At 44.9% G+C, this 14,019-nt stretch overlaps 1 pseudogene; it reads right to left on the reverse strand.

Annotated features, from left to right (window-relative positions):
- The window catches only part of LOC111976125 (inactive tyrosine-protein kinase transmembrane receptor ROR1-like), a 505,588-nt pseudogene that overhangs the window by 61,148 nt on the left and 430,421 nt on the right, over nucleotides 1–14,019 (reverse strand).

A 14,019-nucleotide genomic window follows, 5' to 3' on the forward strand; every position in this document is an offset into this window, starting at 1 on the left:
CCAATAAGAAGGCTGCACCATTAGAATTTTTATTTATTTTTTTATTTCACCTTTATTTAAACCAGGTAGGCTAGTTGAGAACAAGTTCTCATTTGCAACTGCGACCTGGCCAAGATAAAGCATAGCAGTGGTGAACAGACAACACAGAGTTACACATGGAGTAAACAATAAAACAAGTCAATAACATGGTAGAAAAAAAGAGAATCTATATACAATTGTGTGCAAAAGGCATGAGGTAGGCAATAAATCGAATAATTACAATTTAGCAGATTAACACTGGAGTGATATCATCAGATGATCATGTGCAAGAAGAGATACTGGTGTGCAAAAGAGCAGAAAAGTAAATAAATAAAGCAGTATGGGGGTGAGGTAGGTAATTGGTGGGTAGTTTACAGATGGACTATGTACAGCTGCAGCGATCGGTTAGCTGCTCGGATAGCAGATTTTTTAAGTTGTTGAGGGAGATAAAAGTCTCCAACTTCAGAGATTTTTTGCAATTCGTTCCAGTCGCAGGCAGCAGAGAACTGGAAGAAAGGCGTCCAAATGAGGTTTTGGCTTTAGGGATGATCAGTGAGATACACCTGCTGGAGCGCGTGCTGCGGGTGGGTGTAGCCATCGTGACCAGTGAACTGAGATAAGCGGCACTTTACCTAGCATAGCCTTGTAGATGACCTGGAGCCAGTGGTCTGACGACGAACATGTAGCGAGGGCCAGCCGACTAGGGCATACAGGTCGCAGTGGTGGGTCGTATAAGGTGCTTTAGTAACAAAACGAATGGCACTGTGATAAACTGCATCCAGTTTGCTGAGTAGAGTATTGGAAGCTATTTTGTAGATGACATCGCCGAAGTCGAGGATCGGTAGGATAGTCAGTTTTACTAGGGTAAGTTTGGCGGCGTGAGTGAAGGAGGCTTTGTTGCGGAATAGAAAGCCGATTCTTGATTTGATTTTGGATTGGAGATGTTTGATATGAGTCTGGAAGGAGAGTTGCAGTCTAGCCAGACACCTAGGTACTTATAGATGTCCACATATTCTAGGTCGAACCGTCCAGGGTGTGATCTAGTCGGGCGTGCGGGTGCAGGCAGCGAACGGTTGAAAAGCATGCATTTGTTTTACTAGCGTTTAAGAGCAGTTGGAGGCCACGGAAGGAGTGTTGTATGGCATTGAAGCTCGTTTGGAGGTTAGATAGCACAGTGTCCAAGAAGGGCCGGAAGTATATAGAATGGTGTCGTCTGCCGTAGAGGTGGATCAGGGAATCGCCCGCAGCAAGAGCAACATCATTGATGTATACAGAGAAAAGAGTCGCCCGAGAATTGAACCCTGTGGTACCCCCATAGAGACTGCCAGAGGACCCGGACAATGCAATGCAATTTTGTGTGGGCCAATATTTGGGGGGGGGGGGGGGGGGTATTAGAAACACTATCATTCCACTGTTACTGTAGGTATATTATGGACATTTTCTGAAATGCAAAAAATATTACATATAGCTCCTTTAAAAACAATGAATGTTCTTAAGCACAGGGCAACATGGGCCTGGGAGGCTCACGGGGATATTGGTATCCACAGTACTCCACCAATTATACATTTTTTAACTCAATACTTCTTGTATTCCCCTCAATTTTTTTTTTTTTTTTACATAAATGCTCTGTAATTTAAAGTTTAGAACTGAAATGTTTTCTCACTGCCTCATGGCAAAATATGTAGAATTGCAGGAAATTAGCTTGAAAACTGCAACATCTTCGCTCCGAAAATGTTGCTAAAAGTTTTCCATCCTAGGGCCCAAGACTTAGTTTGTCTGGACTGCCAAAATCATAGTAAAACTCCTTGTATGTCACTCAAGTTCTGTTCTGATTATGAAGGGGTCCCCAGCCCCCAAAKGTTTGAGAAGCCCTGTCCTAAGCCATCCAACAGCACAGTGTTGACCCCAGGGTGTGTGTATGTGTTGACCCTCAGGGTTCCATGTTTGGATGTTCGCCCATCTAATTACCATAACATTGACAGCAGGACTAAAATGTTCCAGTCCCTGTCTGTCTCTCCTCTATTCCTCATCGCCTCTCTCTTTCCTGACTTTCTCTCCATCTGTTTGTATCTCTGATTCTTTAGCTCACTCTCACCCCTCACTTCCTCTAACTGTCTCACCCCTCACTTCCTCRATCACACACCCCTCCTTCTCTCCARGACATGTCCAGCTGTGGCTGAGCTGATGTCAGGTCTGGTCTGATCAAAGCCACAGCGTAATGTACACAGGGACGGCTGGCCTCTGGGCTGTGGGCTGAAGTGCTGTGGGCTCTGGGTCTGTCTGTGGCTGGCCTACTTGACATATCCAGGCCAGGGCATAAATATTACATACATTAGTGTCCACCATCTAAACCCCACCAGACCAGCATATYCATACAGAAAAACCACTGGGCAAAGACCAAGAACCCCCATCAGTGACCACTAAAAACCTACAGGGAGAAAACCAAACCGCAAACCCTTTGGGAAAACTGTACATCTTTTCCCTGACCACAAACGCAACAACTAGGAGCCTCAGTCAGTCTTACTCCAACTAAACCAGGTGCTTCTCTACCCAGTCCACTTCCACAACCATGACTGACATTTTGACACATCAATAGAAAATACCAAAACAACTTCAGAGGCCGTCACATGCCACATGCCACCATTAGCTGACCCCATCTCCCTAATGTAGGTCTGCCCTGCCGCCCCTCTGACAACTAATCAGCTGACAATGACACTAATGACAACCAACAGGGCTCATCCCCGGCCCCTGGCCCCAGTCAAAAGAGGCCCTGTGCTGTGTGATTTAATGAAAGGCCATAATGACTGTGTTTAAACCAAATGAGTCCAGCTTTATCCTGCAATGCCGCCTGGGTCGACCAGCTGATTGTAGCCTATGCACAGAGGCAGGTCTTGGTGCTGTGGACTTCAATCAACATTAACATGCTCTGGTGCGTGGCCAGAGGGGAGAGTTGGCTGAGTATCAGAGAGGGGCTGTGAGGGAGAAAATACACTTCACATCACTCCTGAGAGGTCGTCTAGAGAAAGACAGTACAAAATGGGAAGAAAGTTGTGCAGGATATTTCAGCATCACGTAAATAAAAACAAATTGTATGGCAGAAATAAACTAGAGAAAAAAAAGAGACGTCCTCTCACTGTCAACTGCGTGTAACTGTGTAAATATTTGTACGAACATAAGATTCAACAACTGAGACATAAACTGAAGTTCCACAGGCATGTGACTAACAGAAATTGAATAATGTGTCCCTGAACAAAGGGGGGTCAAAATCAAAAGTAACAGTCAGTATCTGGTGTGGCACCAGCTGCATTAAGTACTGCAGTGCATCTCCTCCTCATGGACTGCACCAGATTTGCCAGTTCTTGCTGTGAGTGTTACCCCACTCTTCCACCAAGGCACCTGCAAGTTCCCGGACATTTCTGGGGGAATGGCCCTAGCCGTCACCCTCCGATCCAACAGGTCCCAGACGTGCTCAATGGGATTGAGATCCGGGCTCTTCGATGGCCATGGCAGAACACTGACATTCCTGTCTTGCAGGAAATCATGCACAGAACGAGCAGTTTGGCTGGTGCATTGTCAATTCTGGAGGGTCATGTCAGGATGAGCCTGCAGGAAGGGTACCACATGAGGGAGGAGAATGTCTTCCTGTAATGCCAGCGTTGAGATTGCCTGCAATGAAAACAAGCTCAGTCCGATGATGCTGTGACACACGCCCCAGACCATGACGGACCCTCCACCTCCAAATTTGATCCCGCTCCAGAGTACAGGCCTCGGGGTAACGCTCATTCCTTCGACGATAAACGCGAATCCGACCATCACCCTGGTGAGACAAAACCGACTCGTCAGTGAAGAGCACTTTCTTGCCAGTCCTGTCTGGTCCAGCAACGGTGGGTTTGTGCCCATAGACGACGTTTGTTGCCGTGATGTCTGGTGAGGACCTGCCTTACAACAGGCCTACAAGCCTCAGTCCACCTCTCTCGGCCTTTGCAGACAGTCTGAGCACTGATGGAGGAAATTGTGCGTTCCTGGTGTAACTCTGGCAGTTGTTGTTGCCATCCTGTACCTGTCCCGCAGGTGTGATGTCGATGTACGGATCCTGTGCAGGTGTGTGGTACATGTGGTCTGCTACTGCGAGGACAATCAGCTGTCCGTCCTGTCTCCCTGTAGCGCTGTCTTAGGCGTCTCACAGTACGGACATTGCAATTTATTGCCATGGCCACATCTGCAGTCCTCCTGCCTCCTTGCAGCATGCCTAAGGCACGTTCACGCAGATGTGCAGGGACCCTGGGCATCTTTTTTTTTGTGTTTTTCAGAGTCAGTGGAAAGGCTATTTAGTGTCCTAAGTTTTCATAACTGTGACCTTAATTGCCTACCGTCTGTAAGCTGTTAGTGTCTTAACGACCATTCCACAGGTGCATGTTCATTATTGTCTATGGTTAATTGAACAAGCATGGGACACAGTGTTTAAACCCTTTTCAATGAAGATCTGTGAAGTTATTTGGATTTTTACAAATTAACTTTGAAAGACAGGGTCCTGAAAAAGGGACGTTTCTTTTTTTGCTGAGTTTAGTGTGTCTCTCTGTGTGTGTGTCTCTGTGTGTGTGTGTGTGTGTGTGTGTGTGTGTGTGTGTGTGTGTGTGTGTTGTGTGTGTGTGTGTGTGTGTGTTGTGTGTGGTGTGTGTGTGTGTGTGTGTGTGTGTGTGGTGTGTGTGTGTGTGTGTGTGTGTGTGTGTGTGTGTGTGTGTGTGTGTGTGGTGTGTGTGTGTGTGTGTGTGTGTGTGTGTGTGTGTGTGGTGTGTTGTGTGTAGAAGTGGGGGAAAAGTCTGTGGTTGTGGCTGTGTGAATTTCCCCATCATGCCAACCTGTTTGATGTTCCAATATATCCTGCCTTTTCCATGGAATATGGCTCGCTGCCTTGACATTGTACGTTTGTGTATGTGTGTGGAATATGGCCTGCGCCTTGATGTTGTCATTGAGGAAAAATCCCTTCCTTGGAACCAAGAGATTGAAGCTCTATAGAAAACAACATGCACATTTCTCCTATACAACTTCAGAGAGCTCTAAAGCAAACATCGACAATTCGATTTACTTGACAAAACAAACTACATTGAATCATATGTACACATGTATGTTTGCCAGTTAATAAACCATCGAGTAATACACTCTCACTCCATATCCACATCACAGGACAGTCCACAGGAGAACGTGTTGAAATGAGGACACAAAGATAGTTCAGAGGGTCCTAACACAGACTAGTGAACCAGGAGGAAAGTAACAATGGAAAGGGAGGATGAGGAGGGAGAGAGGATCAGGAGGAGGAGAGGAGGAGGAGGAGCAGGAGTAGGAGAAGAGATAAGAGGATGAGAGAGAGGAGGAGGAGGAGCAGAGAGAAGAGGAGGAGGGCAGGAGGAGGAGTGGAGAGAAGAGATGAGAAAGAGGAGGAGGAGAGGAGGAGAGGAGCAGGAGTAGAGAATAGAGAGAAGAGGATGAGAGAGAGAGGAGGAGGAGCAGAGAGAAGAGGAGGAGCAGGAGGAGGAGTGGAGAGAAGAGAATGAGAAAGAGGAGGAGAGGAGGAGGAGCAGGAGGAGGGAGAGTCCAGTATAGTACAGTACAGTACAGTACAGTACAGTACAGTACAGTACAGTACAGTACAGTAGAATACAGTACAGTACAGTACAGATGAGATCTGGTGATAAGATGCCTGTTCTCACTCTACTGTACCCTGAGCTGTCTCTACTCCACCTCTCTCTATTTACATTCAATCTATCTGACACAAGAGTCACACCCAGATCACACATCTACTTGAAGCAGCATCATCTTTTGAGGTTTGAGAAGAGTTCACACTAAGGGAACCTGATCTGTCAATGATTCAGAGAAAAATCCGCAAGCTTTCCTCTGTCAAGCTCTGAAGTCCATAAGAAGTCCATATAGTATGTGACTGACGTGAAATCCTTGGCCAGCCATCATGGAAACACTTTTCCTTCCACGACTATTAACTCATCACTTTATTTCACAACCTTTCCCCCCGTTCTTTCACCTTAAGGATTAGCTATCATCTCATTCATGTCTTCAGAGGTTTGTATCTTTCTTCCCCTCTCTATCTGTTAGTAACAGGAGCCAGTGTTGGGTTGTGGTTCGTAAAAAAAATGGATGGACAGAATTGTTTTAACTTACGGATAGGGCCTTCCTGGCATTGGTGTAGGGAGTGGATCTGGAAGAGAAGACAGGGATGATTTAAACAACAGGGGTAAAAATTGTTACCACGACGTCTTCTCCATAGCTGGCTAGAGACCATGGGCCTAGCGCTTCGGCCCCAACCACAATGTAAGCCAGAAGACGTCTTCTCCATAGCTGCTAGAGCCGTGCGGCCTAGAGCTCTGGCCCAAACACATGTTACCAGACGTCTTCTCCATAGTGCTAGAGCCGTGCGGCCTAGCTCTGGCCCCAACCACATGTTACCAGACATCTTCTCCATAGCTGCTAGAAGCCATGCGGCCTAGCTCTGGCCCCAACCACATGTTACCAGACGTCTTCTCCATAGCTGCTAGAGCCTGCGGCCCTAGCTCTGGCCCCAACCACATGTTACCAGACGTCTTACTCCATAGCTGCTAGAGCCGTGCGGCCTAGCTCTGGCCCCAACACGATGCGCAGATCTACACTAAGCTCATGCTATCAAAGCAGACAGTCAACTCTGACCTCTCTCCTAACTACTTTGAACATGCGTTGATTAGATAGACCAGACAGACAGCTTTAGACAATCACTGTAAATGCATGAAATTGCTTGGTTTGATTGATGGCATTAATAGCTGCTTCATTGGGGACTTCTAAACACTTCATAACAGTCTCAAAGCCTCGTTCTACTAGTCTTACCAAACTTGACGAAGAGTACTCCTGTGGTGGAGACGGTGCCGTAGCTGTTAGTGGCCACACACTGGAAGTAGCCTGTGTCTGTAGTGTCCAGGTTACGGATGCGGAGGCGGGAGCCGTAGGGCGTTGGTCGGTAGGAGATCCGGCGAGGCTCCTGGACCACGGGGGCGTCGTTCTTCAGCCAGCGCACCGTGGGAGTGGGGTTACCGGACACACGACACAGCAGCTCTGCTGTCTGGCCCAGAGACGTGGTGATGTTGTTCATAGGAGCCTCCAGACGCAAGAAGAGAGCTGGGATGTGAGGGGGTGGGAGGGAGAGAAAGAGAGAGCTAGTGAGGGATGTTGTTCATAGGAGCCTCCAGACGCAAGAAGAGAGCTGGGATGTGAGGGGGTGGGAGGGAGAGAATAAGATATGGACATTTTAATGGGAGCATTTAACGGGAGGGAAAGAGAGGGAGTGAGAGGGGGGAGAAAGAGAAAGGTAGAGGGGAAATTAGATGTGGACATCAGTCTTTAATGGCTTTTGCTTTTTACATAAACCAATACGAAAGTAGGTCTATTAAACGGAGGACAAGTCTTCTCTTGGCAATGATTAGAACAAAGATAGACAAAGAGACAGGGAGAGGTAGAGATAATAGAGAGAAACATTTCAAATATATTAATCACAGTAACTACATTGGAATTATTTATGTGAGTGGACATCCAACTCTAGATCAAGACTATATAAATAACATAATGTGGTCTATAAAAATATATTAAAGTACATACACTGAGTGTACAAAACATTAGGAACACCTGCTCTTTCCATGACATAGACTGACCAGGTGAATTCAGGTGAAAGTTATGATTCCTTATTGATGGCACTTGTTAAATCCACTTCAATCAGTGTAGATGAAGGGGAGGACACAGGTTAAAGAAGCCTTGAGACAATTGAGACATGGATTGTGTGTGTGTGTGCCATTCAGAGGGTGAATGGACAAGACAAAAGACTTAAGTGCCTTTGAGCGGGGCATGGTAGCTGTTTTTAATGCTCACTTTAATAACAGTTTATCTTGTGTATCAAGAATGGTCCACCACCCAAATGACATCCAGCCAACTGGACAACTGTGGGAAGCATTGGAGTCAACATGGGCCAGCATCCCTGTGGAACYCTTTTGACACCTTCTAGAGTCCATGCCCCGACGAATTGAGGCTGTTCTGAAGGCAAAAGGGGAGGGAAGGGGGGATGACGACTCAATGGTAGGAAGGTGTTCTTAATGCTTTGTACATTCGTCCCATAAAAATAATAGATGAAGATATTCCTTGGGGTCAGAACAGTACAACATATTTATACAGGCATAGAGTATGAGACGTGGGTGTTTATCCAGTAACCTTTACTAAGTACAGTGTACATCCTGAGACAAATCAGATCAACAGAGAACTGTTATGATGTGTAATCATTCAATTTATATGAAAGGATTAGGCAATAAACACATCCACTAATGGAATGACCAGCTGAAAAGATGAGTTATTATTTCTAAAAGTTCTAAGAGCTCAATCTGACCGTACTGAGAAGACATCCAAGGCTTTTACCACAACCTTGAGTTCAGTTATCTGGACCCTCCTCAAACAAGGTTTCAACTCTCCCACATCTCTATGGTTTAACTCCCCCTGAAGCTCCATTCTTTTTCCATCTCTGAATAACACTTCTCATAAATGACTGTAATCTGTGTGTGTGTGTGTGTGTGTGTGTGTGTGTGTGTGTGTGTGTGTGTGTGTGTGTGTGTGTGTGTGTGTGTGTGTGGTGATGGATGGTAGCACACGTGTGAGCCAAAGTGTGTGTGTGTGTACAACAAACTCACTCCAACTGCCGGGTTGGAATCCTTCACAAGATATTTTGTGGTTGCCGCTGTGGTCACAAATGATCAGCCGTTTCACCATGTTTATGTGTTCATGTCTGTGTGTTCATGTCTGTGTGTTCATGTCTGTTCATGTCTGTGTGTTCATGTCTGTGTGTTCATGTCTGTGTGTTCATGTCTGTGTGTTCATGTCTGTGTGTTCATGTCTGTGTGTTCATGTCTGTGTATTCATGTCTGTGTCTTCATGTCTGTGTCTTCATGTCTATGTGTTGCCAGAGGGGTTTTCAGGAGCACTAAAGTCATATAAAACCTTGGAAACTTCCCTCTCCTCTCCAGAAGTTGCCTGGTCTTACCGGTGGGTCAACATGAACAGGACAGTCCAACATTCTGCAGCGTGATACACAGCAAAACACTGGACCTGTTTGTGGGTGTTTAGCAAGGTTATTATAGTTTTGTGTTTTTATATTCGTTTTTATTTCTATTCGTTGTTGTTTGTTTTTTAAATTCTTAGTTTCTGTTCGTTTTCAGACCTGATTTGATAGTTTTTATTTAGATTGAGTTGTATAAATATATTTCATTTTCATATTTATATTATTTTGTTTCAGTTTTAGATTTATGGATTTTTATGCAAATATTCTAAAATTAGCATAACTAAATACATGATGAGGTATGGATAAGATCCTTTTGATAATTGGCAACAGTCACCGATCATCATGTCTCCAGCATTCAAATATACCCTATTTATCAGATATTTGCATGAAGCACATCACTGTGCACTTAACCACCGTAAGTTATGAAGTTATTAAATAAATGATGACATTCATCATAACTGATTTAATCTGTCTAAAAACTCTTCATGTCTTTCCATGTCGTGGTGGTACAACATGTTTGAGAAATTCTGTTCTATATTAAAAAAAAATCAGGTGTAGTTGCCCTTTAATTCAATTGCTGATCGAACAAGAGACCTGGCTAGCGGTGTTTCTGTAGGCTACTGTACAATAGGCCTACAGAGTACATGTGATTGATACAACTCATCTTTATAGCATTGTGTCAGGTAGGTCTACCGTGCAGTCAACATTTCATTGGGAAGGTTTTTTGGGGAAAGCTTTTCGAAATGTTCATTCAAACAGCGCATGATGACTGAATTGCACATCGCAAAGATTCAACCAAGACTTCAACCAAGACTTCAACCAAGACTTCAACCAAGACTTCAACCAAGACTTCGACCAAGACTTCGAGCCTAACTTTTTCAACATCTGGTTTGCATACCCATTGTTGCCTTAGTTAGCATTTACTGGTAGATATCATCAGTTGAAACGTCTTTCCTACGTAAACTACCCGCTACCGATATCATTCTTCTGTGAGCTGAGAGCTATGTGCTCTTTCTGCCTGACAGATGATATTCTGCTGAGACTAGGGGTGTAGCYCACATTAATATATTTCACGTGCTTAGCGATTGTGTAGACTACTTTATGTCTGATTTCTCTATTGTACTACATCATTGATAAATCGTATACCTACACTACACTACTTTGATATGCATCAGTGGGGATTAAGAAGTGAGTATACGCAATGCCCACATGGGTTCCGGCGTCTACCTGCGTATACCCTCCACTACACCAGTGAACTTAGATTTGAAAGGAATAGCACCGAGACTGGTGCAAAAAATATGGTGGAAGGAAACTCTCTCTCGCCCATGTTCACATTATTCTAATGATTTTTAACTTTAGTAGTGCATGTACGAAGAATCATGTTAGCTACCTAAACGTTTTTTCCACTGTTAGCTAGTGATAGCTAACAGTTAGTGATGCAGTATGCTTGGCCCACACAGACTCAGAGAGCCTGTGGGAACTAAACTAGCTCCTCGCCAGGGACTCCCAGTGATGGAACACATTCCTGGCTCTGCTAGATTCCATAACTCAACAGAACAGACACACAACTCCAAAAGAAAAAATATTAATATATGTGTGTGTTTTCATGTGTGTCTGTGTCTATTTGTATAATACAGATATACTGTAGCAATACATCTTGGGCTTCTATGAAGTATGTAGGCCTATATTATTTTGAGTGTGTGAATTTTGAGTGTTCCGTGTGTTCTATGTGGTCACATGACAGGAAGTCTCAGTGACCCAGGGGTGCAGAGCAGAGCTAGCTGATTTCTGTCCAACTACACACCTCAGAAAGCACTTCCTGCTCTGTGCAGTATTGGCTATAGGCATCAAGGTCAACCTTTTCAACAGGGAAGGAAAACACCAGACCGCTCTCTCTTTCTCGCTCTCCCTCCCACTCCCTCTCTCCCCATCTCTCATAACAAAATGTATTACAAATTATTTTAATAAATGCTGTAATGCTTAAGGCTGCAGCGGTCATGAAATTGTGTCACCAGGTGATTGTCAAGCAAATAACTGACGGTCTCATGGTAATTGACCGTTAAGTAACATAAACACATTTAGCATCTTCTGGCGCATATTGAAGATATTGGAAGAACTGTCCACATTTACTTTTCATCAGCCAACAAGATGAGTAGCTCTAACAAACAGCAAAATGAACTCAGCATTATTGACCGCAGATCAGCAGTTCTAAACGCTGCCAGAGATCCGGAATTCCACATGGTTTGTGCGCGCAGGGTACACTAAATTAGAAGGGTTGCAGCCAAGGGGTGGGGAGTGTCTGTAAATCCCACAGGGAGAGGAGCAAACAGGTATAGAAAACATACACATAGTTGCTAAAGCTACAAAAGGGAAAAGTGAGACCATCTGTGAATAACTAGTAAAGATACTCAGGTGAGAGAGTGGAGCCTTCCTTTCTTTCCTTCCTCCAACAACTCCCCAGATCAACTCCCCAGATCAACTACCCAGATCAACTCCCCAGATCAACTCCCCAGATCAACTACCCAGATCAACTCCCCAGATCAACTACCCAGATCAACTCCCCAGATCAACTCCCCAGATCAACTCCCCAGATCAACTACCCAGATCAACTCCCCAGATCAACTGCCCAGATCAACTACACAGATCAACTCCCCAGATCAACTTGGCAGAACAGTCTTTCTGCGATGGTCTTAGTTTTGACCGCCAATGACACGACCACCGCTTACAGCTGCCACTGAGAAACCAGGGGAGGCTGAAGTACTAACACTATTTGCTAGTTGCCTAGCAGAGGTGAAGCGCACACCTCCCTGTACTAATTGCTGATTGCCTAGCAGAGGAGAAACCACTCCCACTCCAATACAGCCACTGATTACCAAAACAAGTCACATATTACTCTGCCCCTTGATCCTGGTTGATGTGTCAACAATCATCAGCAAGTTATGATCAGTCAGCAGTTCACACACCAAGTAGGCTACTGGGAAGACAGGCAGCACCTGAGGTAGATGGACCTAGCTAGCAAAAACACAGTACTAGACAACAGATGACGACACTCCTGGAGAAATCAGGAGTCCTCTAGTTATAGAATGAAGCACCCACTCCAATTCACATACCGCCCCAATAGATCCACAGATGACACAATCTCTATTGCACTCCACACTGCCCTTTCCCACCTGGACAAGAGGAAAACCTATGTGAGAATAGTGTTCATTGACTACAGCTCAGCGTTCAACACTATTGTATTCTCCAATCTCATTACTAAGCAAAGGACCCTGGGACTTAACACCTCCATCTGCAACTGGATCCTGGACTTCCTGGCGGGCCGCCCCCAGGTGGTAATGGTAGGCAACAATACATCTGCCACGCTGACCCTCAACACAGGGGCCCCTCAGAAGGGTTGGGCAGTATCTAGATTGTCTTATCGTCCTCCTGTCCTTCTCTCATCCCTGGATTTATGGTATTAATGGCTTAATGCACAAATGTTGAGCCAAAAAAACTTTTTTGATGCCATTCCATTCGCTCCTTTCCAGCCATTATTATGAGCCGTCCTCCCCTCAGCAGCCTCCACTGATCCTGTTCCCTAATCACTTTATTCCTAGTTATATGTACATATCTCCCTCAATTACCTCATACCCCTGCACATCGACTCGGTAGTTATCATTACTCATTGTGTATTTATTAGTACTTTAATTCCATGTTTTACTTTTCTATTATTTCTCTATTTTCTTTCTCTCTGAATTGCTCGAAAGGACCTGAAAGTAAGCATTTCACTGTTAGTCTACACCTTGTTTATGAAGAATGACCTCTCTCTCCATACCCACTGCTCTCTGTAGGAGGCCATGGAAAGGCATTCATGTATATAGCAATGCATGAAATGTGACTTTGAGGGCCACGTTAATGAAAGTACATTGCACTGAGCCCTGAGTGGTCCCTAGAGGGGAAGGAGGGGCCGCGGACCCTACAGCTGGCTGTGTGTTGGACACACACACACACAGATACATACATACACAGAACACTCCAGACAACACACACATTCCTCTCTCCAGGGGCGTAGGTTGTGTATGTATGTACAGTTGAAGTCAGAAGTTTACATATACCTTAGCCAAATACATTTAAACTCAGTTTTTCACAATTCCTGACATTTAATCCGAGTAAAAATCAGTTAGGATCACCACTTTATTGTAAGAATGTGAAATGTCAGAATAATAGTAGAGAGAATGATTTATTTCAACTTTTATTTCTTTCATCACATTCCCAGTGGGTCAGAAGTTTACATACACTCATTAGTATTTGGTAGCATTGCCTTTAAATTGTTGAACTTGGATCAAACGTTTTGGGTAGCCTTCCACAAGCTTCCCACAATAAGCTGGGTGAATTTTGGCCCATTCCTCCTGACAGAGCTGCTGTAACTGAGTCAGATTTGTAGGCCTCCTTGCTCGCACACGCTTTTTCAGAATTCTACCCACACATTTCTATGGGATTTAGTCAGGGTTTTGTGATGGCCACTCCAATACCTTGACTTTGTTGTCCTTAAACCATTTGCCCAAACTTTGGAGTATGCTTGGGTCATTGTCCATTTGGAAGACCCATTTGCGACCAAGCTTAACTTCCTGACTGATGTCTTGAGTGTTGCTTGAATATATCCACATAATTTTCCTGCCTCATGACGCCATCTTTGTGAGTGCACCAGTCCATCCTGCAGCAAAGCACCCCACAACCTGATGCTGCACCCCGTGCTTCACGGTTGGGATGGTGTCTTTCGGCTTGCAAGCATCCGCCCCCTTTTTCCTCCAAACAAACGATTTCCATTTATGCAACAGTTTCTCATTTTTGTTTTGCAGCAGACCAGAATTTCTTTCAAAAAGCACGATCTGTTACCCCGCCGAGAGCTCCCCCATTCTGGGTGCGCGCGCGCAGGTTTCTAACTGGCA

Source organism: Salvelinus sp. IW2-2015, linkage group LG16 (assembly GCF_002910315.2).
Source record: "Salvelinus sp. IW2-2015 linkage group LG16, ASM291031v2, whole genome shotgun sequence".
NCBI classification, from domain to species: Eukaryota; Metazoa; Chordata; class Actinopteri; order Salmoniformes; family Salmonidae; genus Salvelinus; species Salvelinus sp. IW2-2015.